The sequence below is a fragment of the Calidris pugnax genome, unplaced genomic scaffold, assembly GCF_001431845.1.
Source record: "Calidris pugnax isolate Ruff unplaced genomic scaffold, ASM143184v1 scaffold20, whole genome shotgun sequence".
NCBI lineage: Eukaryota > Metazoa > Chordata > Aves > Charadriiformes > Scolopacidae > Calidris > Calidris pugnax.
In genome coordinates, this window is record NW_015094510.1 from 10,709,451 (window position 1) to 10,723,548 (window position 14,098).

The 14,098-nt window shown below is 34.0% G+C and overlaps 1 pseudogene; it reads right to left on the minus strand.

Moving 5' to 3' along the window:
- Positions 1 to 9,274: 9,274 nt before the first annotated feature.
- On the minus strand, positions 9,275 to 9,712 carry LOC106902330 (annotated as a pseudogene).
- Between the last annotated feature and the right edge of the window lie 4,386 nt (positions 9,713 to 14,098).

The window sequence follows — 14,098 nt, forward strand, 5'->3', positions numbered from 1 at the left end:
TTCTCAACACCTTTCATTCATTCCACTGAGGGTGAAGGCCCTTTTGGAAAGTTCATGACACTCATCTTCTGCAATCATCGGTTCACTTTTGTCAATTAGCCAAATATCTGGCAATTAGCTGTGTGACTAAATTATTAATAGTTTTAGTCCGAATGAACACGCTCTCTTGAAAAGAAAGAAGATCTCAAAAGTAAATTTAGGTTCATAGAAAAAAAGTGTAAGGTGTAAAAGCAGTAGCAAGTGCAATGAATCTTTTAAAGTGATATTTCAAATAATTGTGGTATTCTTGGGAGCCAGAAGCTGAGAAAAAGCTGCCTGTAACCAGAAGTTACCTTATTTTTTCTTGTTTTCAACTCTTTATTTCAGTCGCTAGTAAGTTCTGAATTATTGATTTGCATGCTGAAAAAATTCACCCTAAAGTGAAAAAATGATGAAAAGAAAAATTTGAATTGTAAATATTTCTATTAAAGTAATTGTTTAGAAAAATGAATAATAACAAAAAAGTGCCAAAAACCACAGATATTTGGCATATAGGTAAATCATGCATACTATGCATATACTATACAAGATAATAGCTTTTCATCTCAATAGCTTCTTGAACACTGAAGAATGAAATGAATACAGAAATATCAGGTTTTGTGAAATTATTTGTGTGAGGCTTTAACACTGTTCCTTTGAGCTGTATGGAGAAGAGTTGTAAAGTACTCTCCTGGTTTTGTCTTATTGACTTCTAACTGCTTACAGAAATCTCTTTTTTTCTCATACTTCCTTGAAACATTATTCTTTAAACTTAAACTTATTTGTGAATGTGATGGATATCAAACCTGAATGACTGGTACTTGTCCACTATGCTGTATTGCTGAAAAACAGTTTGATCCAATACACATTGATTTTATCTTTTAACTCCTTTTTCCTTCTGTGGTGCTTCAAAACACAAAAATTATCTCTCTTTCAGATAGATACACAGATAGAAAAATTCTACCCACACCATATAGATACACTAAATTATCTTATTTCACCTTTTATTTATTAAGTGATGACATGGGTAATGTTTTTAATTTAAATATTTTTTGTTAAAGAAAAAATCTAATTAAAGACATACCCCAGGATGCTTCCTCTGGCCCCAGAAGTCTTTGGAGCAGTAAGCTCTAAGAAAATGTTTGTCATGGTCTTATAGTGGGTTTTCTGGGATTCTCCAATTCTTCTCTGCATGTCAGACACCAGACAGTTCTTTTCTCTAGTCTAATACAATTTTAAAGACATAACAGAATGACCTAAAGTTATACTGCAGATCTTTTCTAGAAATTTGCTCAATCCTAAAGCAGGTAAGAGATTCTGAAATCCACAGCAATGCCAGGATGTTCTGGTTTACACAGTAAACATTAGGAAACAATTCTTCACAGAGAGAGTGGTCAGACATTGGAACAGGCTGCCCAGGGAGGTGGTTGATTCACCCTTCCTGGCTGTGTTTAAGAACCGTTTAGATGTGGTGTTGGGGGATATGGTGTAGGGGAGAACTTTAGAGTAGGGTAGATGGTTGAACTCGATGATCCCGAGGGTCTCTTCCAGCCTGGATGATTCTATGATTCTGTAAACTGTTAAAAAAACAAAGGCTTTAGAACATGTTTTAGACTTTACATATTACTTTACCTTAAACATGTCACCAGATAAAATAAGACAAGTGCAGTTTATGATGATAGCCAGTGTTTCTTGTCTACGTTTTGGTTGATATGACTGTAGAAGGACATTTCCTGTGCTTCTCTCTCACATTCAAACTTTTTTCTTCTTTCCTTTCATTAGAAGGGAAATTCATGTGACAAGGTATCTGTGCACTAGAGAAGCTAAAGTGGAACAAAAATGTTCTTTCCTCAAAAGAATGTCAAGGCATAATCTATAACACATCCAAGACATAAATAAATGTACAAAACTTTAAATGAAATTATTTTTGATGATGAAGTGATACAGATAATCTTGTGACATTTTCTTTGCTAAAGCCAAGAAAGCATCCAATATGTAAAAAATGACCATAAATCTATTTCATCTCCCATTTTCTAAAACAAATAAATAAATTGAAAGGGAAAAAGTCAACACCTTGAGATAGGCTGATTGGATAATGAATTGATAGAGGAACATTTAAAACTATTATCACACAAATTGGCAAATTTACTGCATCCTTTTGTTGTTGTTGTTGTTCATTAAGAAAGGCTGTTCAGAAATGAGATAGCATTCATAGAACTGTGAAGACTAGTAAAAGTATAGATATAGACAAACACAGGCATAAAAACTGGAACTTGAGTATTCATTTATTAGCTGCTTATAGTACTATCCATATTATATTAGAAGAAACTTCAGTGGCTCTTCAGGGTTTTCCATTGGATGTTTAATACATCCATACCAATCTAAAGGACCAAACCAATCTCTAATGGAAAGTCTAAAAGTGTTTGATACTTCAAAAATATTTTAGGTTTATCGAGATGCCACAAATAACTTTGTCATCCAGTCAGGCTCAATCTCTGAGTGATCTGCAAAGAACTGCTTTAACTGCTCCCTTCATCCTAGAATTGGGAATATTGAAACTATTAATCTGATACAGGATGTGATACTTAAAAGGACTTTATTGTGACCTATACATTCAGACAGACAAAACTAAAATACAAAGATTTTACAGATTATTTTCAGAGTGATATTAGGAGTGAACCTTCTGGCCTTTCTTTTACTACAGTCAGGTGCCTTTCTTTGCATTCATACCTTTTGTGCCTAAAGTAGTAGAAATCACTATGAACTCTTGCTTCTGAAAAAATAATAAAAGTTTGGCTAGACCACCTCTTATTGATGCTAAATAAATAATAATAAGAAGAAAGAGTTAAAAGATCTTTCTGTCTTTCTGCTTATCACTATTCTAACTAAAGTGACTAGAAATTGGCATTCCTAAAAGAAGTGCCAATTTTTATTTATATTCTTATTATGAGTACTTATCTTTGTTTATAAGTTAAGCATAATTTAATTTTCTCTTATATATATTTTAAGCAGATTTTCCATCATCTGAGCGTATTAGTGTAGTAAGCTAATGGATTTCCAACAAAGATAGACACAGTCATACAAGCATAGCCTAAATTCTCCGAGTTTCCTATGATGCCATGAGTTAAGAAGCATTACTTTTGGCCTTCAGATTTCAGTTTATTACTATGGTGCTCAGAGTAATTTTTTTAGATATGATGGGGTTTTTTTCTTATAGTATGTAGTTATTTTACATACTTCTCAAAATCTTTTAAAATTGATGCAGTTTTCTATACTGAAACATTTTTAGACTTAATGTATAAGTTTATCTTTTTTTATTCAGAAGTATAAATTCCTTTTAATTTCTGCAAATCACTGACTTGTCTTCCCATGAAAGGATTGCATGAATATTTTATAAAACAATCTCTTTTTCTTAATTTGTTATTTCAAGATGTTTATAGGTGTTCTCATTTCTTCATACAAAAAAAAAAAAACAAAAAAAAACAGAACATCAGGCAATTTCCCCCTGTATTTTATCGTGGGAGTCTGATTTGCAGTATATCTGATGCCTTCAGTAATATAATGTTGCACAAACGTGATTGTGTTTGTCTGCCTCTGTAAAGTGTGCTGGGAATACCAAGGAAAATAGCCTTCCAAAAACTACTCATAATACATATCTGGGAAAATACAGACTTAAAAAGCCCTCACTTCTGTGGTTTACCAAACTGAAGTGAAATCATATATTCTTTGGATATCTGTTCTTGAAGAAGGTTGACTTTTCAGTGACAACCTGATGTTGAGTCAACATCTGGAACATGTTTAGCTATGTGCACGATGGTTATTTGACAAAGTGCATAGGTCTGATATGAATAATTTATTTTCTGTCTGCTGCCTACAAGCCAGAACTACCTGCAGACTGGATGCTTCAGTCTTTTCAACTAGGAATGAGGGTCCTTCATGGAAGGGTAGATGATCAGTTCTTTGTTATTCTGCATCACCAGAGCAGTACAGAAACATTGGTGAATCAGGCTCAACTTTCAGTGTCTGCACAAGAAGTTAAAAAAACACAGGTCATGGGTAAAATCCCAACCTATAATGCTGTAGTCATATGATATGGTATTGCTATATGTAACAGTAACATTGCCTGCCTAGTAATATGCCATAAGCTCTTTGACAGAGCTTGTAAGGCCTCAGGACTACTTGTCAGGCCTACTCTGTCTGAACTTGTCTTGATCAAGAATCATTTTTAATCAAAATAATTAATTACAGAGAGAGAAGGAACACATATACAGAAATATTTTCATCAAGAATAATAATGCAGTTTAAATTGTTATACACAGACTCCTTAGTCTCTACCCCTTTTCGTGGATCATCCTTCCTCTGCCTTCAAGTACTGGCCCAGAATGGCACAGGTTTTCTACAGGACCCAATATCACAATCTGGGTATGTACATGTTTTGGTTAGCATTGGTCATTTTAAGTGATACCAGAATGCTATCTTCAGTATCTTCTGCTTACATGTTGTCACAAAACCATTTTAGATGTTGTAGACACTGGAATGGAGTGTGTTCTTGAACTTCATCATCCACTTCAAAGTGTCTTAGGTCATCCTAAATCCTGAGTTGTTACCCGCTAAACTCGTGTAGATGTTTTTGATACCCTATAGTCTCAGAGGGCACTCAGATTGAGTCTTACCTCCATGGACTATTGCAGGAGCTGAAACACTTCTATATAGAGGAAGATTTCAATATATTATATGTTAATAATAATTAACCTAAAATTGCATCCCATCATTATAAAAAAAATAATAAAGGCTTACAGAATGTGCTTTAGAGTGGGGATATGCTTGAAAAAAAAAAAAAATTTCAATTTAGATGCGGGGAACCTCAATTCTGAAGCACACTGCAGCAAAGGCCTGAATCTGTTTCCTATTTCCTAGGAACCATTTTTTTAAGCACTTGCCTAACTAGTTAAAGTGGGACATTTTCCTTTTTATTAAGCTGAACCAATTACTCAAATTCAGCATAGATTTTTCAGTGAATCTAGCTTTAAACAAACTGATTTGGGAGCATTTGTTTCATCAAACGGACTATGTGTTAAAATAGAAGAACAGATAACTAACTTTTCCTGTCCTAATTAAAATAACTGCACCAGAGTTCCTTTTTAGGATTTGTTCTCTAGGTGCTATTCTGTGAAATACTGAAATACTTTAGCTCTCTCAGTGATTATATTTACACTGTATTAGCTGTCATCTTATTTTTTAAATCACATTCCACTTGCCACCTCTTTAACCCTTAGCATTGTTACAGAGCATGCTGCATTAGGTTTGGAATGGATATTGAGAAATCTACTTGCAGAAATACTCTATTTCTTAGGAATTTCATTATGCCAGAGGGTTTATGTAGCAAAGAAAACAAGTGCCATACATACAATTTGTAACATCTGACATGTTGCATCAAACTCATTCACATTACTTGCCATATCATATGCCAAATAGGGCTGGGATTTTTCTTGATAGCCAGCTTAATTGCTTATCACTCAGCAAAGTCAATTGAGCCACAATTTAATCTTTTAATTATCACTTAGGCACACCATCCTGACACAAAGTACTCACAATACATACCTAAATAATCACATTGCATACAAAGGTAGTAATTCATAGTTTTGCCACGTATTTCATTACTGTGTATTTGCCAAGATATTTGTTGTTATTCGGGTGTTGTCACCTGTCACTCAGTGAAAACGCTTGGCTGGCATTGTACAGCATCATTGATCTTACCTAGTGTGAAGGAGGTGACATAGCTTACAGCTTCTTCAATCATTTCCTGAATGCAAAAACTTTACTAAGTTTCTTTAGATGTCTAGGACACCAGGCTATAGCTGATAATTCTCTTTTGGAAAACAAGGATATTAATTGCTACCACACAGTAACAACAAAAGAAGGAAGGATTTTCCTACTATAATAGCATACCTATGATTTCCAAGAATGAAAAATTAAGAACACTTTAAAAGAGGAAGGTATATTCGAAAACAAGGTACCTTTCTGAAGGATATGTTAGTGCTAATAATTATTAATCTTAAATAATCTCAAATATTAATCTTAATAAAGGTTGTAGAACTGAACTTAGTCCTAAGGAATAACAGGAAAACCTGTTACTGAAATAAGAATTAGCTCAAGTTATGCTTTTATCCAGAAAAATGAACTTTTAAATGTTTTAGATCTATCAAGAATGAACTCTAAGCAGTACAAATATTTGAAAAAATTCACTGAGTTCTCACACCTTGCTTTAGGGAATTCAGTGTTTTGGAGATCCAAATGATTTTGTCTAGACATGGGTAGACGAGTTTCAAAACCTTGCACTACATATTTTTTAAAACTGAATTGCTTTATCTTAAGCTCAAAATCTGTCACACTTTTATATTTTATAGTACATATGCATTTGTTTTACAGCAATTTTTTTAGAACAATATGAAGTCAAGAAAACCTTTTTTTCAAAATAATTTTGAAAACAACTCAGTTGAAATAAGACTAGGAATATAAAAGTTCAATTTTCAAATATTACTATTAAAACATTGAAGGCAGTTAATTTGTTGACCTTCACCACTGATAGTATGATTTTTAATGTGTTCATTTGATATTTTAAATGCAAAAAATATTAAATTTTCTTTCATAAAAATAGATAAAACAGTTTTTGATGTAAAAAAACCCTTTAAATGAAAGAAAGAAAAGGTGTACAGTAATGAACAAAAATCAAGATCAGAAATTTATTGAAGAGTAATAAGATATGAAAGAGACGATGTAAAATTTAAGGTAATAGGAAGGTAACTATATATTTGTGTGTAATATATTAACTATTTATATACATATTTACATGTATATATGTAGATTATATGTATGTGTATTACACATATTTATCAACATATTTATATAGACACACACATGTACAGAAATTTATATTACAAGCTGGTTTTCCATTTGTGTTTTCTAACTTTAAAAGTAAAAGGAATCAAAATAGTCTATTACATTAATAACATGAATGAAAAGTCAGTATTAGAGGAGAAAAGCTGTGTTTTGTTTTTTTTTTTTCATAAACTTCACTGTTTGGTAAATAGGAAAAATATTTATATAGAATAGACTAATACCAAGAACAATGATGAAATTATTTGTATCCTAGCAGTATCTGAGGGACATTTGAACAGCAGCTTCTAACAGTACTTCCAAACCCACCAATTTCTGTAGCTTACCTAAAAGGATTGTGAAAATGCTGGCTGAGGAGCACACTGACTCATTAACACTGATTATCAATCAGGATTACAACATTGGGGAAATCATAGAATGGGAACAAATCTAATGTTGGATTAACACTTTAAAAAAGAAACAGGCTAACCTGTGTCTGCCAGTAAGATATCAACCCTAGGCAAAACAATACACCATATTATATTATTTAATTAGTAAAGAATTAAAATAACATAATTTATTCCACTGAATATTGGCAACTAATTTGTTATCTTTCTTTGACAAGGCTACAAATGTGGTATTCAAAATTTCATACATTTTAAACTCTGTGAAGAATCTCACTCATTGCCAAGCAAATATTATCACTATGATCTTATCACTGCTTGACATGTTAAATGAATTAAGAACTAGCCAGCCCATAGACCTTGGCTTGATGCTGTTTGGCACTGATCATCAGAGGGAAATGGAGGAGGGCTGGGATGTGCGACTGTCTCAGAAAGTTCTGTTCGTTCTCTCACCTGAAAAGCATTCTGATATGCTGGAGAGTTGGTCTACGCATATGAGGAATCAAAGCGTCACCATACATTAACAAACCCAGAGTGCTCTGATTTTATCAAAGAAGAAAACTACAGAGAGAACTAACCAAAAGCTTTTTCTTTTTTTTTTTTTTTTTATATGCTAGAGGAATATTCTCATTCAGACAGTAAGTCATTCTTGAAGGTCCTATTTACTAGGTTATAATATCATACTGCTAAATCATGGAAAGCATAGAATCAATATCAACTAGTGTTATTATACACACAATGCAATTGGGCGTAAAAATGTTAATTCAGAAGAGATAAAGGGTTTAAATGTCTACAGTACAATTTCACATTTGCTGTTCATTCAGTTACAAAGGACAAAATGCAGAGAAAAGAATAGAGAATTAATTTCTAACATAACCAGGAAAGGGAGAGAGACTATTTTGAGGAGACGTTATGAAAGATGAGATCCAGAATTTGTGTAACAGATTGTCAGAGAATTCCAGCTTCTCTGGTGAAGAAGAGCGGCCATAAGCCTAAGGAGCCATTTAAACCAGCTTTATGTGTCCTTTCAGTCGTGCCTGTGGGGCAGAACAGCGACAGAAGATGTAGCAACTGTATAGCTGGATTTGGCGCTACGGAATTGAGAGTTCTTTATTATAGCAATTATCAGACACTTGAGCAGTGACAAAGGCTACCTCAATGAATGCCTACTTATTAGTGATATTTCCCTTTCAAATGACATTATGTAATTGTCTTCTATCTGTGTATATCCTATGGAAATCACAAAGTTTATTGACTCCTCATTGAATACCAGGTCAATGCACATCAGAATGCCAGGTTAGTTGCATATATCTTTTAATAATGCACAGAAGGATCTTGCCATTATTAACTAAAGACAACATTTAAGCCAATGTAAACAACTCTGTACAAAGTCTAACAAAGTAAAACTACTTAAAATGCATCTGCTTGAAGGAAATGAACAGTAATGAAGATCTAGATAATTTTAGATGCCACTTTTCAAGATATACTATTATTACAGTACTATATTCTGTCCCAAAACATTTATGCAAGGAAAGCTATGTGCTTTCCATTAACTCTTTCACTATGTTTAAACTCATTCTTTTTTATATAACCCACAGAATGATTGATTGCTAAGGGACAAGGAGTATATTTTCAATATATGATTGTCAGAATATCCAAAGAAACATCTGGTTTTCCTTCAATGAAGCGTCTATGTGCTGGGATTTGCTCTCCAAATCATGAGGTTGTTTAGAGTCTAATATCAATCAGTGTATTTCATAAAATACATGTATTTCATTCAGCTACAGCTCTTGGGCAAAGCACAAAGCAATAAAAAATTTGTATTAAAATTGTGTTTCAAGTTCATCTGTAAATTCTAGCTACTCAAAAAGTGAAAACAGCTTTATGTAAATAAATCATCAAATGTCTTCTCTGATGTTTTTATACTAACCAGAAAATGAAGTTGCAAATTTACAGAGAAGACAGTAACTGCAGAATCAAAATACTGCTGGGCTGCTTGCTGCTTGCTGCGAGGGGGGCTGCTGCTGGCTGTAGCCGGCTGGGTACTGCATGCCGTACTGCTGCTGTGGCTGAGCCTGTGGCTGCTGGGCAGGATAACCGGGCTGTTGGTACTGTTGATACATTTGACCTTCCACCTGACCAGTCTGTGGCTGTGCTCCAGGGTAGGGTGGCTGCTGTGCCTGAACACCAGGGGGATGGGCTGCAGAAGAGGAGGAAGCGATGCTGTCTGGTGTTCCCGATCGCTCTTCTGCAGGGGCACTGGGTGGTCCTGACACCTGATCATCTGTCAAGCCAAACGCTGACATGACATTCTTGCTGATTTCATCCTGGTTCTTTAGCGGATCAAATGCAGACATGGTTGCTGCTGTAACTTGAGTAGATGGCTTAACATTAGAGTCAGCAGCAGCAGGTTTTTACAATCAAACCAGGCATAAACATTTACCATATTCCAAGTACTTCCAAAACCTACTAAGAGAAGAACACGATAAATTCCTGAGAAGCTTAAACCACATATCCTTATCCATATAATTCAAAGTTACAGAGGTTTCCAAAAGAACTCAAGCCCTCTCCTTACGCCAACAGACCTCTGAAATTGAAACCTTTTTTTGTAGGGCAGTTCTTGCCCACCAACAGTCTTTGTATTACACTTCAAAATGTGTATATAAATTATTTGTCTCCTCTGAGTTTTGAGAAAAAATTTAGAGATATGCATATCACTAAGTAGATGAAATAGAAGTTTTCTCAAATACAGTCAATATGTCATCTGAAATAAAGTTGCTTCAATAGGATAACACCCATCTACACCAAGCAAAGGCCCAGCTCAGAGCACTGGAGGAGACACACGGGATGAGACAGGGAAGCAAAAACAGATTTCCAGTGCTACAGGTTCTCAGAACTAGCCTCCAGTTATGGCTCTAGAAAGGTGTAATTCATTTACACCCTGCTGTATCAGCTATCACGATGCAAATGTCTCTGATATCATCAGGGATATGAAAATCATACCATATGCTAGATAACAGGTGGATATATATATTACCTTAGAAAGGGGATGGGTTTTTTCTTCCAGGACATCTTGACCTGATTCTGAATGTAATTTGATAAACTGGCTGTGGCTGTATCATCTGTAAGCTTCTCATTAAGTTATTCTAAGACAGATCCTGGAAAAGAAAGCAGGATCTAATCGGTCCTGAATTTCTTGCAGAACAACTGTCTCTCTATATATATACTGCTAAGCTTTGAAAGGTGGAGCGTTCTTGTGGACAGAAGAATATAATTAGCACTAAAATGCTAGATATACCATTCTCTTGAAGGGAAAAGCTCTTCCAGCTTTCATTGTGGGCATTGGTGTCTTTTACGATTTTATAGTACTTTCTCATTTTATTGTGCTTTTCACAACAGCTATTGAAGGCTAGATGTCTATTATTATGTTTAATATGATTAAACTATGAAAATTGAGTTTTATATTTTTAATGAGGTTTGAAAATACAATCCAAACAACAAATGTCTAGAAAATAGCTGTTGCTGTATCATAAAAAAGAAAAAGGACAGAAAAAATACCCCTCATTAAGACACTTAACCCCTTCACTACTTTCCTTTATTCATTTAATACTTAATGAAAAGTAGTCTACAGACAGCAAGCTGTACTAGAGGAACTGCTGCATTTTGGTTAGCAGTAATCTCTGTCATATAACAGGTTTGCTCCATAATGGCAAAACATTTTCCTGCATGTCAGTTTTTTAATGGAATGATGTGTCGGGAATGTGGAGCAATAGAAGAGATGTTTTCCTCCATTCTGACCTTTTATAGTAGCAGTGATGCAGTAAACCCAATGAAAGCTTGGAGTCCTAATAGCATAGCTTCAGAGCGGAAATTCTTGCCAAATAGTATCTAATTATCTGCTAAATATATTTCTGTATAAAAACATGTGTTAAAACTTTACAGTTTCTCAGCATAGGAAAAGTAAAGCTGACAGGGAGAGCAATTGTAAATCTTCAAATAATATTACTTGAAAGTATGATACAGGGAAATCAGGACACATAACCTCATAACCAAATAAAGCCCTTTGCTTCAGTCTATGTTAGAAAAGTATTTTATGTTCAGTTGAAAAAAACTGAGTGAAGGACCAGTCTTTTCTTCTAAAAATCATGTGATTTGGAAACACTAAACAAAACTAGATACTCAAAATACATTAAAAAGTTCACTGTTTTCCACTGGCATGATTTTCCCCCTGAAATTTATGCTTTGATTACACCATTAAATAGTTAATATTTTCTGAATAAAAAATTCCTACTTTTATTATTCTATTAGGAAATAAAAATGAATATGTAAGTAAAACATAAGGCAGGAATGACTTTCTGGTAAAAAAAAATCTAAGCAAATTATCCTTTCCCTCTGATACCAGCCTTCCTTTCAGAGTGACCTCTCTACTATTTCCAAGAATAGTTTTGTCTAACTAATAGCATTCTGTTAGGCAATATTTTGCATCATTGCAAGAAATAACATTTTTAAAAAAAAAATATTTATTTTGCTGGTGTATTGTAGTATTTCTGGCTGAAATGTAATCATTAAAATTATGGAAAAATAACAGCGGGAACATTTAGCAAAAATTTAGTCCAAGGGCATATTCTGAACTCAGATGATAGCACTATCTGCTGTCACTTGCCACATTTGAAATGCAATGTTCATGTGACATCTTATGTTTCTCCTTCCCTTCCCCCAAACCAAAAAGGAAATTAGAACAAATAGAAACAAGTAAGTGTTGTGCAGCATTATATTTATTTGTCTGCTCTCTGGCACTACCTATATCCTTCATATGTAAGTCAACCATACTAAGGTCCTACAGCCCCTGTCCATAATAGTTTACAATCTATTCACTTAGAAACTGCAGGCATAAAAAAGAATCAGTTATTTAAAGTTTCCTGGAAACTAAAAAAATCTCAGGTTTGCTATGTTACATAGGTTTACAAGTTTGGGTTTTGTCTCAAGATATGTCAAGATGACAGCTAGATACCATCTGCAGGAGACTCAAAATCACTTTTTTTCTCAAGAGAGTTCTAACGCACATGCAAGACAGAAGTGCAAAGGGTATTTTTCTGAATTGTTCTTTTCTCCTGAACAGATTTTTCTGCATCTTTTCTGCTTCATCTAAAATTATTAAGTAGTTATTGATACAGAGATAAATAGTAAAACAAACATTAGGACACCTGTTCAGGCAGCTAAACATCTAATATAGGTTTTACTTCAAGTAACCATAGAGAACCAAAAGATGATTATCTGGTCTACAAGAGTTATTTTTGGTTAAACTATCAATACAAGCATTATCTGAAGATGACTCTTGTTACCTTAAATGTCTCTTAAAATGGGATGTAGCAACCTCTGAAGGGTCTGTTTCTTTCCACTAATATGATGAGTTTTTTGTGAACTACAATTCAAACATTAGCTCCAGATATCTCAGTTAATTGAAATGAAACCTACATGATATATATCTCTGATGTAAGCTGGCTTTATTAACAGCAAATCAGTGTGTCATTCTGATGATTTCTCATTCCTGAATATGTCTTCCAGGGGGATACTCCACCACATAGTGGGAGATGTGGTTGGAGACACTCCCTAGATAAGACTAAAATCCTTGTTAGGGTAAAAATCTCTCCTTTGAGTAAATGATGAATGCCTCCCTCTCAATCTTTTTTTTTTAATATGTCCCACCAACCATATTCTACTGTCTTTTTTTTTTTTTCCTTTCAAATATGCCTGGATCTTTTGTGCAAATAAATGCCAAATCACTTTTTTTTTTCCTCATTTTCATGAAGAGAACATAACCATATTAAAATCAAACTCTGACTGGGGGTGGGGGAGGTGGGGTGGTGTCTTCCACCAATTTTCTGTTCATCTGCCATATTGAACACTTTATTTTTTGCATATGGCATGATGAAAGAGTACTAGTCTAAGTCCAGAGCTGTCAACTTCCTTTCCTTTTTCTTCTCCTGTATCTCATATAATTACAATAAAAAGGTGAAAGGATGGGATCACATGTCATCCAGATAAAGTCTCAATGTTAAAGACTGTTAAAGACTCATACAAGCACCTGGGCTGCAACTCAGGTTGTTCTTAGAATATCAAAGGCCACAAATGTCTCTAAAGAAAAACTGTGTAAACCCTGTTGGATCTTTTTTTTTTCCTTTAGCTAATTACCCAAAGTTTTTAAATTATAGTCTTCAAACTACAGAAAATTATGTCATGCCTCCTTGTGTATGAGATTTTTCATATCTATGCTAAATGATAATATTACCATGAAAATGCAGGCTCAACAACAAAGAAATTTTACGAACACACTGTCCAGTGATCTAAATAATAAAGAAATCATCTAGCATAGTCCCAAATCTGCAAAGATTTTAAGCAGCCTTTAGCACTTGGGGAGATCACTCAGATATTGCATTTTGAATGCATGTTTGTTAAAGCTTATATTATTACACTATTACGTAATTATTTCAGGGTTTTTTAAAAGAAAAAAAAAAGCAGTTATAGTCTTAGGTTATTTGAATATTTTAGTCAGAAGAGTGACTTTAACTTTGCCTTGTGATACTCCATAGTTCTTTCGCAGTGCCTTCTATAACAAATTTCAAAGTCAAGCAGAAACATAAATATGAAAATCACATTCAAGTCTCGCTTGATTTTAAACCTATAATCAAGTTGTTGATGATAAATAAGATAGAACAGAATTCAATTCTTCTGTTTCTTTCTGTCAGTTAAGGAACCTCTTCTAAAGATATCTAAGGTACTAGGATGACTAAGAATGTTGT